At 45.7% G+C, this 12,824-nt stretch overlaps 1 pseudogene; it reads left to right on the forward strand.

Moving 5' to 3' along the window:
- Window positions 1–961: 961 nt before the first annotated feature.
- On the forward strand, window positions 962–1,912 carry LOC129053580 (cell division cycle protein 27 homolog; annotated as a pseudogene).
- Window positions 1,913–12,824: the final 10,912 nt, after the last annotated feature.

A 12,824-nucleotide genomic window follows, 5' to 3' on the forward strand; every position in this document is an offset into this window, starting at 1 on the left:
ACACTGTGAGATGAATACACACATCAAAAAGAAGTTTCTCAGAAAGCTTCTGTTTTATTTTTATTTGAAAATATTTCCCTTTTCACCATAGGCCTCAATGGTTTCAGAAATATCTCTTTGCAGATTCCACAAAATGACTGTTTAGAAAACTGCTGGATCCAAATTACACCATTATGGCTCACACACTGCAGCCTCAACCTCCCCAGTGTTAGGCTATTCCTCAAGGGATCCTACAGCCTCGGCCTCCCACAGTGTTGGGGTTACAGGCGTGAGCCACCAGCACCCGGCCTGAGTTAATACATCTGGTCTCACTACGCCTTAACCACACACCCATGAAGAACTCAAGTCAAGAGAGATTTGGCAAGAGACTCTCAGCATTCTCTCCTGAAAGCAGTGAGGTGGATGGCAGACGTGTGTCCCGAGCTCCTGGGGTTTTAGGTGACCATGTGTAGAGGAGAGATTTCCAATGTTTACAGAGAGGCACGAGCCACAGTTATTCGGGGCATCGGAACACGAGATGGGGTTTCTGACAGCAACTTAAGGGCCAGGAAGGTCCAGAATCTGCCAAGGCCCATGTCCCAGGGTGGGGCCAATGGAACCCACGGTAAAGGGACTCAGCAGTCCTCACAGAGAGGACTCCAGCCCTAGGCCCCGCTGTGCAGACCAAATCAGAAGGAGGAGAGTCCTTCATCCTACATGCCACATCCCTCCACTGAAGTTGGGAGTGGATCTGTTCCCCAAACATGAGGTGACTTTGGCTTCACAATGGATCACAAGGGGCCGGGCTTTCCAGAGATGGCAGGATAAAGAAGTCATTCTGGTTCGGCCACCCCCATCCCCCGGTAACTGGTGAATTTAAATGAGCCGAGGCTGGCCGGGCTGGAGCCGCTACAGGGGGGAGGGGGGTGGGTGGGGTGGGGGTTTCCTGAGGCACTGCAGAAATTGGGCCTTTGCCTTGAGGATGACAGTGCTGCAGGAACCCGTCCAGGCTGCTATATGGCAAGCACTAAACCACTATGCTTACCGAGATGGGGTTTTCCTCACAGAACGCCTTTATGCAGAAGTACACTCAGAAGAAGCCTTGTTTTTAATGGCGACCTGTTCTTACCTCCCAGGAAAGGCCTATAAAGCATATAGACTCTTGCAAAGACACAGTTGTCCTACACCACAATGCAAATACCTGCTTGCAAAATGTTGTGTTGATCTCAGTAAGCTTGCAGACTGGGAACAAATCTTATCTGGTGGAGTGTTTAATAAGCAGAAAAGCCATGATGATATTGTTACTGAGTTTGGTGATTCAGTTTGCTTTCCCCTTCCATTGTTGGGACGTGTATATTGCAGGACAGATCGGCTTGCTAAAGGATAAGAATGTTACCAAAAAAGACTTAGTTTAAATGCTTTCCACTGGTATCCCTTTGAATCATTATGTGAAATAGGTGAAAAGCCAGATCCTGACCAAACATTTAAATTCACATCTTTACAGAACTTTAGCAACTGTCTGCCCAACTCTTGCACAACACAAGTACCTAATCACAGTTTATGTCACAGACAGCCTGAGACCATTCTTATGGAAACACCCCAGGACACAACTGAATTAAACAGAGTCAATTTAGAATCTTCCAATTCAAAGTACTCCTTGAATACAGATTCCCCAGTGTCTTTTATTGATTCAGCTGTAATTTCACCTGAAACTGTCCCACTGGGAACAGGAACTTCCATATTATCTAAACAGGTTCAAAATAAACCAAAAACTGGTCGAAGTTTATTAACAGGACCAACAGCTCTTAGTCCATTTACCCCAAGTTTTGGGATTTTGCCATTAGAAACCCCAAGTCCTGGAGATGGATCTTATTTACAAAACTACACTAATACACCTTCTGTAATTGATGTGCCATCCACCAGAGCCCCTTCAAAAAAGTCTGTTGCCAGAATTGGCCAAACTGGAGCAAAGTCTATCTTCTCGCAGATTGGAAATAGCCGAGAGGTAACTCCAATTCTTTCACTAACAGAAAGTTCTGGTCCATAAATAACTACAACACCTCAGGTAATGAGCCCCACTATGACATCTCCCCCAAATGCACGGCATCGAAGAAGTTCATGACTCTTTACTAGTGACAGTTCCACAACCAAGGAGAATAGGAAGAAATTAAAAATGAAGTTTCCACCTAAAATCCCAAACAGAAAAACAAAAAGTAAAACTAATAAAGGAGGAATAACCCAATCTAATATAAATGACAACCTGGAAATTACAAAATTGGACTCTTCCATCAATTCAGAAGAGGAAATATCCACAATCACACCTCAGATTCAGGCTTTTAATCTACAAAAAGCAGCAGCAGAAGGCTTGATGAGCCTTCTTCATGAAAGGGGGAAAGTTTATTTAGCTTTATGTTCATACCACTGCAAAGAAGCTATAAATATTTTGAGCCATCTACGTTCTCACCACTACAATACTGGTTGGGTACTGTGCCAAATTGGAAGGTCCTATTTTGAACTTTCAGAGTACATGCAAGCTGAAAGAATATTCTCAGAGCTTAGAAGGATTGAGAATTATAGATTCGAAGGCATGGAAATCTACAACACTTTGGCATATTCAAAAAGATGTCACTCTTTCCTTTCTGTCAAAAGACTTAACAGACATGGATAAAAATTCGTCAGAGGCCTGGTGTGCTGCAGGGAACTGTTTCAGTCTGCAACAGGAACACGATATTGCAATTAAATTCTTTCAGAGAGCTATCCAAGTGGATCCAAATTATGCTTATGCCTATACTTTATTAGGGCGAGAGTTTGTCTTACTAAAAATTGGACAAAGCGTTAGCTTGTTTTCAAAATGCTATCAGAGTCAATCCTAGACATCACAATGCATGGTAAGTGGTAATGAATTGTAAAGACAAAGTCTTGTTGATGGTGCTGGTAGTCACTAAATTTTTCTTGTTTGATAGCTCTTTATTGTCATGAATTTGGTTACTAATACTTAGGAATGGTACATACTGGTCAATAACTTCAAACTAACTTTTTTATGAAATGTATGTCTTTAACAAACTCTTCAGTTAACTAATGATAATAGAATACGAGATGCTTATACTCAACAGTTTCAGTCTTCTACAAAACTTTTGCAGATACTGCAGTTGTGTTTTGTTTGTTTGCTTGTTTAGTTTTGTTACTTGATTTATTACTTTTTCTTCAAACGCAGAAATGGTGATTGGGACAAAAAGTGCTTGGGAAATTGGAAAGGAATAGCATAATTCACTTATTGGATAATAGAAAAAAACACTGAAAAAGTTCACTAGTTGCTTTTTGACAATGTTCCAGTTTATTGAGTTACTATTAATAACTTAATGTATCCTTTATTTAGCAGTATCTCTGTTTTACTTTTTTGTATTTGTGTATAAGTAGACACATAGGAAATTACTACCCAGGTCATATTGTTCTCAACTGAATAACATATGAAAAAGTTTGGTCCTACTTCTGCCTCAACACCATACTTACTGTTGACATTTATTGTATTTCTCTGGACTGACTTAAAAGTTTAAATATCAAGAGAAGTCCAGGCATGGTGGCTCATGCCTATCATCCCAGCAATTTGGGAAGCCAAGGCGGGCAGATCACAATGTCAAGAGACCAAGACCATATGGTGAAACACTGCCTATATTAAAAGTATAACAATTAGCTGGGCATGGTGGCAGGCGCCTGTAGTCCCAGCTACTCAGGAGGCTGAGGAAGGATAATTGCTTGAACCTGGGAAGTGGAGGTTGCAGTGAGCCAAGATTTTGCCATTGCACTCCAGCCTGTCCGACAGAGTGAGACGCTGTCTAAAGAAAAAAATAAAATAAAAATAAAATAAAATAAAATAAAATAAATATCGAGAAATTATAATTCTGAAGTAGTAACTCTGCGGAAGCTTTTTTGTCAGATACAGTTATCTTTGGGGTTAGTTAATATAGCAGTTGAGTTTTAACAATTGATTTGCTTCTAAATCTGAAGCATTATATTACTAAAATATCTTTTGATTTGTGATTATGTTGTTTAATGCATTATATATCATTTTGCAGTAGTAGTTGCAGTGCCTGAAAGATTGCCAAAAAAATAGTGCTAGCTATTGCTGACCAATGTAACAATCAACTTGCCAATATTGCCATCTCTTCCAATAGCTATGTTCTCCATAATATTTTAAGAACTCAGTTCTTCATAAGGCTTGTGTTGTTTTTGATTTTTTCCCAAGTCTGGTGGATCCTTGTGCTGTTCTTTTTTAAATGTGTATTGTCTGTCCAGCTATTCTGCAGGAGTCACATTCTTAAAAACCTTAACCATATCAAAAATTGTGTTTAAAGGAGGATTATTCAGACTGGCACGCTTTTAGTAGGAGGAGTTTAAATGCTGACGTATTTAGGTAACTCTAAATACTGAGCAACTTTATTCTATCTACAAAATAGATAGCTTTTCTTTTCTTTTCACTTTCACTATCATTAGCACCATGTTTAATACCTTTTCTTCATCTATAACACAATTATAACGATATACAAAGCCACTCAAATAAAGCAGATATATTGTGCTTTAAAAAAAAAAAAGAAGTCATTATATGGCACACAATGAGGTGTGACTCAAATCTGGAATCTCCAGTGAAAACCAATGAAACAGGGTCAAATCCCGTGTCTACTAAAAATAAAAAAATGAGCCAGGCGTGGTGGTGCTGAGGCAGGAGAATCACTCTAACCCAGGAGACAGAGGTTGCAGTGAGCTGAGATCACGCCACTGTACTCCAGCCATGGGGGGACAGAGCAAGACTCCCTCTCAGAAGCAAACAAACACAGAAAGCCAATAAAGGTGTTTAACACAACGTGTCAGGCTCAGGTCTCTTGACAGGATACATCCAGCACCTGGGGAAACGTTGATGGGTGGGGTGGAATCTATTTTGTGGCCTCAAGGAAGGGTTTGAGAGACAGTCCCACAAACGTGATGGCCTAAAGAAGCCCCTCCGCCCAAGAAGCGATATTCATTTGTATCCTGTAGCTACCCACGAGGGAGAATCAGGCTCTCTACAGACCCCCAAACCCCACCCCACCCCACCCCAACCCACCCCCCCGCTTCGTGAAAATAGCTCTTGCTCCATCAGGCTCTATTCAGGCCGTGTGGTTTTGTAACCTCCAGCATGTGTGCCTGGGTTGCGGGGTGGGGTTGGGGCGGCTGTGGACAGAGGAGGGGATAAAGTGGTGGTGTCCCATGGATGCCCAGTACGTGGGACGTGAATGGGGTGGCCAGAGCCTAGGGAACTCATTGCCTGTCAGGACGTCTCCCCTCCTGGTCCCCTCTCTGACCTACGCTCCACATCTTTGCAGTTCAGTGGGGACCTTGTGGGTGGAAGTCACCATCCCTTTGGACATTAGCCGAGGAAGGCCGGGCTCCCAAGAGTCTCGCCAGAGTCGGGGCCTTTGGCAGGCTCACAAGGATGCTGAAGGTAACGGTTGGTGACAGTGATGTAAGTTGGAGGCCTCGGGCCAATGCAGAGGTATCCATTTGACCTCGGTGGGACAGGTCAGCTTTGTGGAGTCCCGTGCATTCTTCCAGAGACTCATCCAGTGCTAGCAAGCATGGTCCCGAGGATCCCATCTCCCAGCGGAAGCACTTGTTCACACAGAATCCTGGGCAGGAAAGTTCTCAGCAGGTTTAGACTTCCTAGCCAAAAAGCCAAAGCCACTTCTGGGATTTTTTTTCAAAGAGCCAGTGGTTCCACAATGGGCCATGGGTAGTTGTGGAAATGGAGAGAAGTGTTTGCAGATACATATTTCAGACAGAACGGACAGGGCTTGGTCATAGGTCATGAAGGACATGAACAGATGCACATTGAGAAAACCCTCCCAGCATCCTAGGTGAACAGAGGTATGATTTTTTGAGACAGTCGAGCTAGATGCAACCCCAGATTTTAGGGTTGGATCTTTATTAATATGTAGTATCTATGACGTATCCAAGTCCAGAAATCAACTCTCCAGTTCTGTAGAGCATTTTGTAGGGAGATCAAATCTAGGATGTCTAAAGTTAAGAATTCAGGCCGTGGTAATGGATTAGATTAGAAGTACTTGAAATTATTTTGCCAAGAAAGAGAGGGCGGGAGATAGAGAGAGCCAGAGAGTGAGCGAGCAAGAGAGAGAGAGAGATGCAGAGACAGAGACAGAGAGACAGACAGAGAGACACAAAGATACACAAAGAGAGAAATACAGAGACAGAGAGATAAAGACACAGAGAAAGACACAGATGGAAAGAGACAGAGAGAAACTGAAAGAGAGACAGAGACAGAAAGAGAGAGAGATAGACAGAGAGAAAGACAGACCGACAGGCAGACAGACAGGCAGAGAAAGAGAGTAAGACAGAAAGCAGACATACACACTCACAGAGACAGAGACAGTTGGAGAGACAGAGAGAAAGAAAGAGAGAGACAGACAGAGGGAAAGAGACACAGAGAGAAAGAGACAGACAGAGGGAGAGACAGAAACAGACAGAGAGAGACACAGACAGAGACAGAGACAGAGAGAAACAGACAAGGAGAGAGAGACAGACAGACAGGAAGAGAAAGACAGTAAGACAGAAGACAGACACACAGAGAGAGAGACAGAGAGACAGAGACAGAGAGACAGACAGGCAAAGACAGAGAAAAAAACAGACAGGGAGAGAGAGAGACAGACAGGGAGAGAGAGAGAGAGATACTGACAGACAGGCAGAGAAAGAGAATAAGACAAGACAGACACAGTGAGAGAGACAGAGAGAGAGACAGAGACAGCAAGACAAAGAAGGAAAGAGAGATACAGACAGACAGACAAAGAGACAGACAGAGAAAGGCGAGATGGACAGAGAGAGACAGAGAGAAAGAAAGAGAGAGAGAGAAAGGCAGGCAGAGAAAGAAAGAAAGAAAGAAGACAGACACTGTGAGAGAGACAGGCAAAGAGAAAAACACACAGAGACAGAGACAGAGAGAAAGAGACAGAGATAAAAACAGAGATGGACAGAGAGAAACAGACAGACAGGGAGAGAGAGAGAAAGACAGACAGGCAGACAGAGAGAGACAGAAAGGCAAAGAAAGGGAGTAAGACAGAAGACAGACACAGTGAGAGACACAGGCAAAGAGAGAGAGAGAGAAATAGACAGGCAGAGAGAGAGAGACAGAGAAAGAGAGACAGAGAGACAGAGAGAAGAGGAGGAATGGCGTGGTCAGGAAATAATTACACATATTTTACAACGCTTTTGATTCCGTAAAGTGTGGCTGGGGTGTGCTTTGAAAACAACAACAACAGCAACAAGAGCAGCAGCAGCAGCAGCAAGAACAGCAGCAGCATTCGCTTATGGATTTCTAGAAAATAAGATGTTCTGAAGTAAACATCAACCGGCTCTCACTACACGTTGAGAGATTCACAAAAGCGCTAGTTAACAACAGGAGAAAACAGCAGCTAACATGTCTTGGGGAAAAGATACGTCTTCCTGAAAATTGGGGATTTCTACTTCACCTGAAAAGAAATACATACGAAAAAGGAAAAACACGAAAAAAACAAAACAAAACAAAACAACAAACACGGGCCAAGGCACCATCCCTGGAAATCTTAAGTGAGCAAAGTATTAGTTTCCAGAAAACGTTTCTATTATGGGCAAATACTAAGAACGCCCAGACTAGAGCTGTGACGCCATTCCCATTGTGAAACTATACTGGCTGGAGGGCGGAGAAACTAAAACATCATGATAAAAGGTGATGGAGACCCAGCCAGGGTGAAGCTTTCCTAGGGAGGGAGGCCTGAGGAGGGAAGTGGGAGGAAAAGACCCCACAACAGCAGACCAGCCCGCTTTCCCACGCGGGTCAAGGGCTATGCCATCGGCCCGAGCTCCCTCCAGGGAAGTGGGACAGTGCCACCCCCATCTTCAAAAACGGTGTCCACTGAGTGTGGCCTGATGACCATCGTTGCAAATGTCAGCCTGGCAAGAATGAGATCGCCGGTAAGGAGTAGGGGAAGGGGAGAGAAGAGGGAGGCCCACCAGGGTGGCTCCCGAAGGATTCCAAGCAGGGTGTTGGGAGGCGGGAGGTGGGGGTTTTGTGGGGAACCCGCCTAATTGACTCACTAAATAAAGATAAAGGGACTTGGGTAGTGGGGGGAGCCGGGGGGGGACTTGAAAATTAAAGTGACCCCTCCTAAAACCCAAGTAGAAGAGTCTATGCACATGAAAGAAACCAACACAGAAAGAAAACTAAAGCGCTGATGAAAGAACAGTAGGGCCCCCGCCAGGGCAGAGGTTCCCTAGGCAACCAGGGAGAGAGGGAGGGACCTCCAGAAGGGAGAGAGAGAAACCCGTTGCCCAGGCGCAGTGAAGTAAGGAAGACCTCCCTCTATGTCACCTAGACTTTCAATAACAGTGGCCACTAGATGATGCCCGAAGACAACCGATGCTTGCAAGTGTCAGTCAGCATGGAAAATAATGCATTTATTTATTTATTTATTTATTTAGAGACAGAGCCCTACTCACTCTACAGCCCAGGCTGTAGTGCAGTGGCATGATCTCGGCTCACTGCAGTCTCCGCCTCCCAGGTTCAAGTGATTCTCCCACCTCAGCCCCCTGAGCACCTGGCATTACAGGTGCATACCCCACCGTGCCAGATTCAGTTTAGTATTTCTTGTAGGGACGGGGTTTTACCGTGGTGGCAAGGCTAGTCTCGAACTCCCAACCTCACGTGATCCCCCGCCTCGGCCTCCAGAAGTTCTGGGATGACAGACGTGAGCCACCACGCCCGGCCTTAACCATGTATTTTTGAGTTGAGGAGCTTATCAGGGAAATACGAGACGTAGGGAAGCCACACGTGACAGAGAGAAAAGTCTGAAAATGTCCCTTCCATCTAAGTGGGGACCCGGCCTCGACCTCCCAAAGTCATACACTGAGTGGTGAAGCGTAGCAAGGCCCGTCTGTCTGGATTCCTCTCGGCCTCTCTAAGCAGGCCCTTCTCACTTTCGTGGAAGGGGCAAGGCCCTCTCCGTCATGGGGGGTCTGACAGACTGACAGAGAAAGAGACAGACATAGAAAGACAGAGATGGACAGAGATAGACAGAGAGAAACAGACAGAAAGAGAGAGAAACAGAGACGAAGACAGAGAGAAACAGACAGACAGGGAGGGAGAGAGACAGAGAGAGAGGGACAGACAGAAACAGATGGAGAGGAAACAGAGAGAGAGACAGAGAAAGAGAGAGACAGACACTCAGAGACAGAGAGAAACAGAAAGAGAGAGACAGAGAGAGAGAGAAAGAGAGGGAGAGAGAGACAGACAGACAGGCAGAGAAAGAGAGCAAGACAGAAGACAGACACTGTGAGAGAGACAGGCAGAGAGAGAGAGAAAGAGACAGAGAGAAAGAGAGAGACATACAGAGAAAGAGACAGACAGAGAAAGACAGAGATGGACAGAGAGAAACAGAATGAGAGAGACAGAGATAGAGAAAGAGACAGAAACAGACAGACAGGGAGGGAGAGAGACAGAGACAGACAGAGAAAGACAGAGACAGAGAGAAACAGACAGAGAGAGATGGAGAGAGTGAGAGATATAGAGAGAGAAACAGAAAGAGAGGGGGAGAGAGAGACAGGCAGGCAGAGAAAGAGAGTAAGACAGAAGAGAGACGCAGTGAGAGAGACAGGCAGAGGGAGAGAGAGACAGAGACAGAGAGAAAGAAACAGAGAGACAGACAGAGAAACAGACAGACAGAGATGGACAGAGAGAAACAGCAAGAGAGAGAGACAGAGACAGTGAGAGTGAGAGAGACAGAGAGAGAGAAACAGACAGGAAGGGAGAGAGACAGACAGAGAGAGAGACCGACAGGCAGAGAAGAGACTAAGACAGAAGATAGGCACCCAGAGAGAGAGAGAGAGAGGAAAGAAAGAAAGAGAGAGACAGGCCAGGCGCGGTGGCTCATTCCTGTCATCCCAGCACTTTGGGAGGCTGAGGAGGGTGTATCACGAGGTCAGGAGATCGAGACCATACTGGCTAACTCGGTGAAATCCCGTCTTTACTAAAAATACAAAAAATTAGTCGGGCTTGGTGGCGGGCGCCTATAGTCCCAGTTACTCAGGAGGCTGACGCAGGAGAATGACGTGAACCTGGGAGGTGGAGTTTGCAGTGAGCCGAGATGGTGCCACTGCACTCTAGCCTTGGCGACACAGTGAGACTCCATGGGAAAAAAAAAAAAGAGAGAGAGACAGACAGACAGAGAAAGAGACAGACAGAGAGAAACAGACAGAAAGAGAGACAGAGCGAGAGAGAACAGAAAGGCAGGCAGAGAGAGAGACAGGCAGAGAAAGAGAGCAAGACAGAAGACAGACACAGTGAGAGAGACAGGCAGAGAGAGACAGACACAGACAGACAGAAAGAGAGACTGACAGAGATGAGAGGGAGAGACAGAAACAGACAGAAAGAGAGACAGACAGACAGAGAGTGAGAGAGAGAGGGAGAGAGACAGAAAGGGAGGAAGAGGGACAGACAGAGAGAGAGAGACAGACGGGTAGAGAAAGACAGTAAGACAAGATAGGTACAGAGAGAGAGAGAGAGTGAGAGAGACAGACAGAGAGACTCAGAAAAAGAAAGAGAGAGACAGACAGAGAAAAACAGAGACAGACAGAGAGAGACAGAGAGAAACAGAGACAGACAGAGACAGAGAAAAACAGACAGAAAGAGAGAGACAGAGAGAGAGAGAAACAGACAGGGAGGGAGACAGAGAGAGATAGACAGGCAGAGAAAGAGAGTTAGACAGAAGACAGACACAGAGAGACTGGCAGAGAGAGAGAGACAGAGATAGAGAGAAAGAAAGAGACAGACAGACAGAGAAAGAGACAGATAGAGAAAGACAAAGACAGACAGAGAGAGACAGAGAGAAACACAGAAAGAGAGAAGGTCCTAGCCGAGTAGCGATATAGTGCCTTTTCTTTCATTTTCTCTTTCTTTTCTGGTTTTCTTTTCTTTATTTCTTTTCTTCTCTTCTCTTTTCTTTTCTTTCTTTTCTTTTCTTTCTTTCTTTCTATTTATTTATTTAGAGACCGAATCTCACTCTGTCGTCCAGGCTGTAGTGCAGTGGCGCAATCCCAGGTCACTGCAACCTCCGCCTGCCTGGTTCAAGTGATTATCCTGCCTCAACCTCCCGAGTAGCTGGGATTACAGGTGCCTGCCCCAGCGCGCCCGACTCAGTTTCGTATTTTCAGTAGAGACGGGGTTTCACCATGTTGGCTAGGGTGGTCTTGAACTCCTGACCTCGTGACCCACCCAACTCGGCCTCCCAAAGTGCTGGGATGACAGACGTGAGCCACTGCTTTCAGTGTACCGTGCCATTTATTAGAAATCACTCATGGGAACATACACTTATAGGTCATGTGTAGATATTTTATTTATTTATTTATTTATTTACTTATTTATTTATTTATTTTTTGCACGGGAAGGTGGGGGCACGGAATTTCTCTCTTGCTGCCCAGGCTAGAGTGCAATAGCATAGGGGACTCAAAGAGTCAACCTATGGCAGAGAGGACATGTCATTCTGAGTGTAAGGGCCGCAGCAAAAGGTGGCAGGGCCGGCGCTTTTAAAGGCTGAAATCCCTGCGGCTCAGGCCTGTCGTCCCAGCACTTTGGGAGGCCCAGGAGGGCAAATCACTTCAGGTCAGGAGTTCAATACCAACGCGGCCAACATGGAGAAACCACATATCCACTAAAAATAGAAAAATTAGCCGTCTGTCGTGGTGCGCGTCTGTAATCCCAACTACCGAAGAAGAATCACTGGAACCCGGAAAGCAGAGGTTTCAGTGAGCCAAGAGAGCGCCACTGCACCGCAGCCTGGGTGACAGAGCGAGAGAGACTCAGTCCAAAAAAAAGAAACGAAGAAAAAAAGAAAGAACAGGCCCAAATACTACATTGTCAATGAATGTTCCCCCAAAAGGCCGGAAACCCCCTGACTCAGGTCAAGGAGATGGTGTTTCGTTTCACTTCTTTCTCTCTCTCTTTCCTTCTCTCCCTCTCTCTCTCTTTCTCCTCTAACTTTCATTTCTTGTTCAAGCATATATGTGCAAGATTGTTACATAGGTAAACTTCTGATGGGAGGTTCAGTGTGCAGATGATTTCATCACCCAGACACTGAGCGCAGTACTCGACAGTTTTCATGTTTCGTTTAGTTTTGGTTTCTCCTGAAGCTCTCTCTCTTTCCACCCCTCCTCCCTCAAGTAGGCTCCCGCGTCTCTCTTGTCCCTCGTTCTGCCCATGCAGAACTCTCACTTATAAGTTCCCACTTATGGATGAGAACACATGGTATTTAACTGATTGTTGCTTTCATCTTCGGTGGTGGTGGTGAAAGAGGCATGACACTAAATCGACCCTTAGGACGTTCCCCTCTGTCCCCACCCCACACCCCCTCCCCCTACACACCCTCATTCCTGCACACACTCCTCAAACGCAGGAAAGGAAGAAAGACAGAAAGTAAAGTAAGAAGTCAGCCTCCAAGGTGGTGGAGGGAGGGGATCTCAAAGGGCGAGCGAGCGATGAGGGTCGGGGGATATCTTGGCTGAGCTTGCAACAATGGGGGAAAGAGTTTCCAGCCCCACCACATCCCGTAATCCTCAGCCGTAGCCAGCCTCTGGGTGGGGTTGTGCCTGTAAAAGCTTCTGAATGGAGAGAAACACAAGGCAAAGGAAGGCATCAGCTCCAAGTCCAGGAAGCGAATAGGGCTTTGTGCATTTGAATGGGGCTTTAGAAGGCGGTGCTGCGGCTTCCAAAGCATTGCACCTTGCCTCGCCTCACCTCGCCTAGAGCGAGACTCCATCTCAAAATCAATCAA

This window comes from Pongo abelii, chromosome 23, assembly GCF_028885655.2.
Source record: "Pongo abelii isolate AG06213 chromosome 23, NHGRI_mPonAbe1-v2.0_pri, whole genome shotgun sequence".
Classification (NCBI taxonomy): domain Eukaryota; kingdom Metazoa; phylum Chordata; class Mammalia; order Primates; family Hominidae; genus Pongo; species Pongo abelii.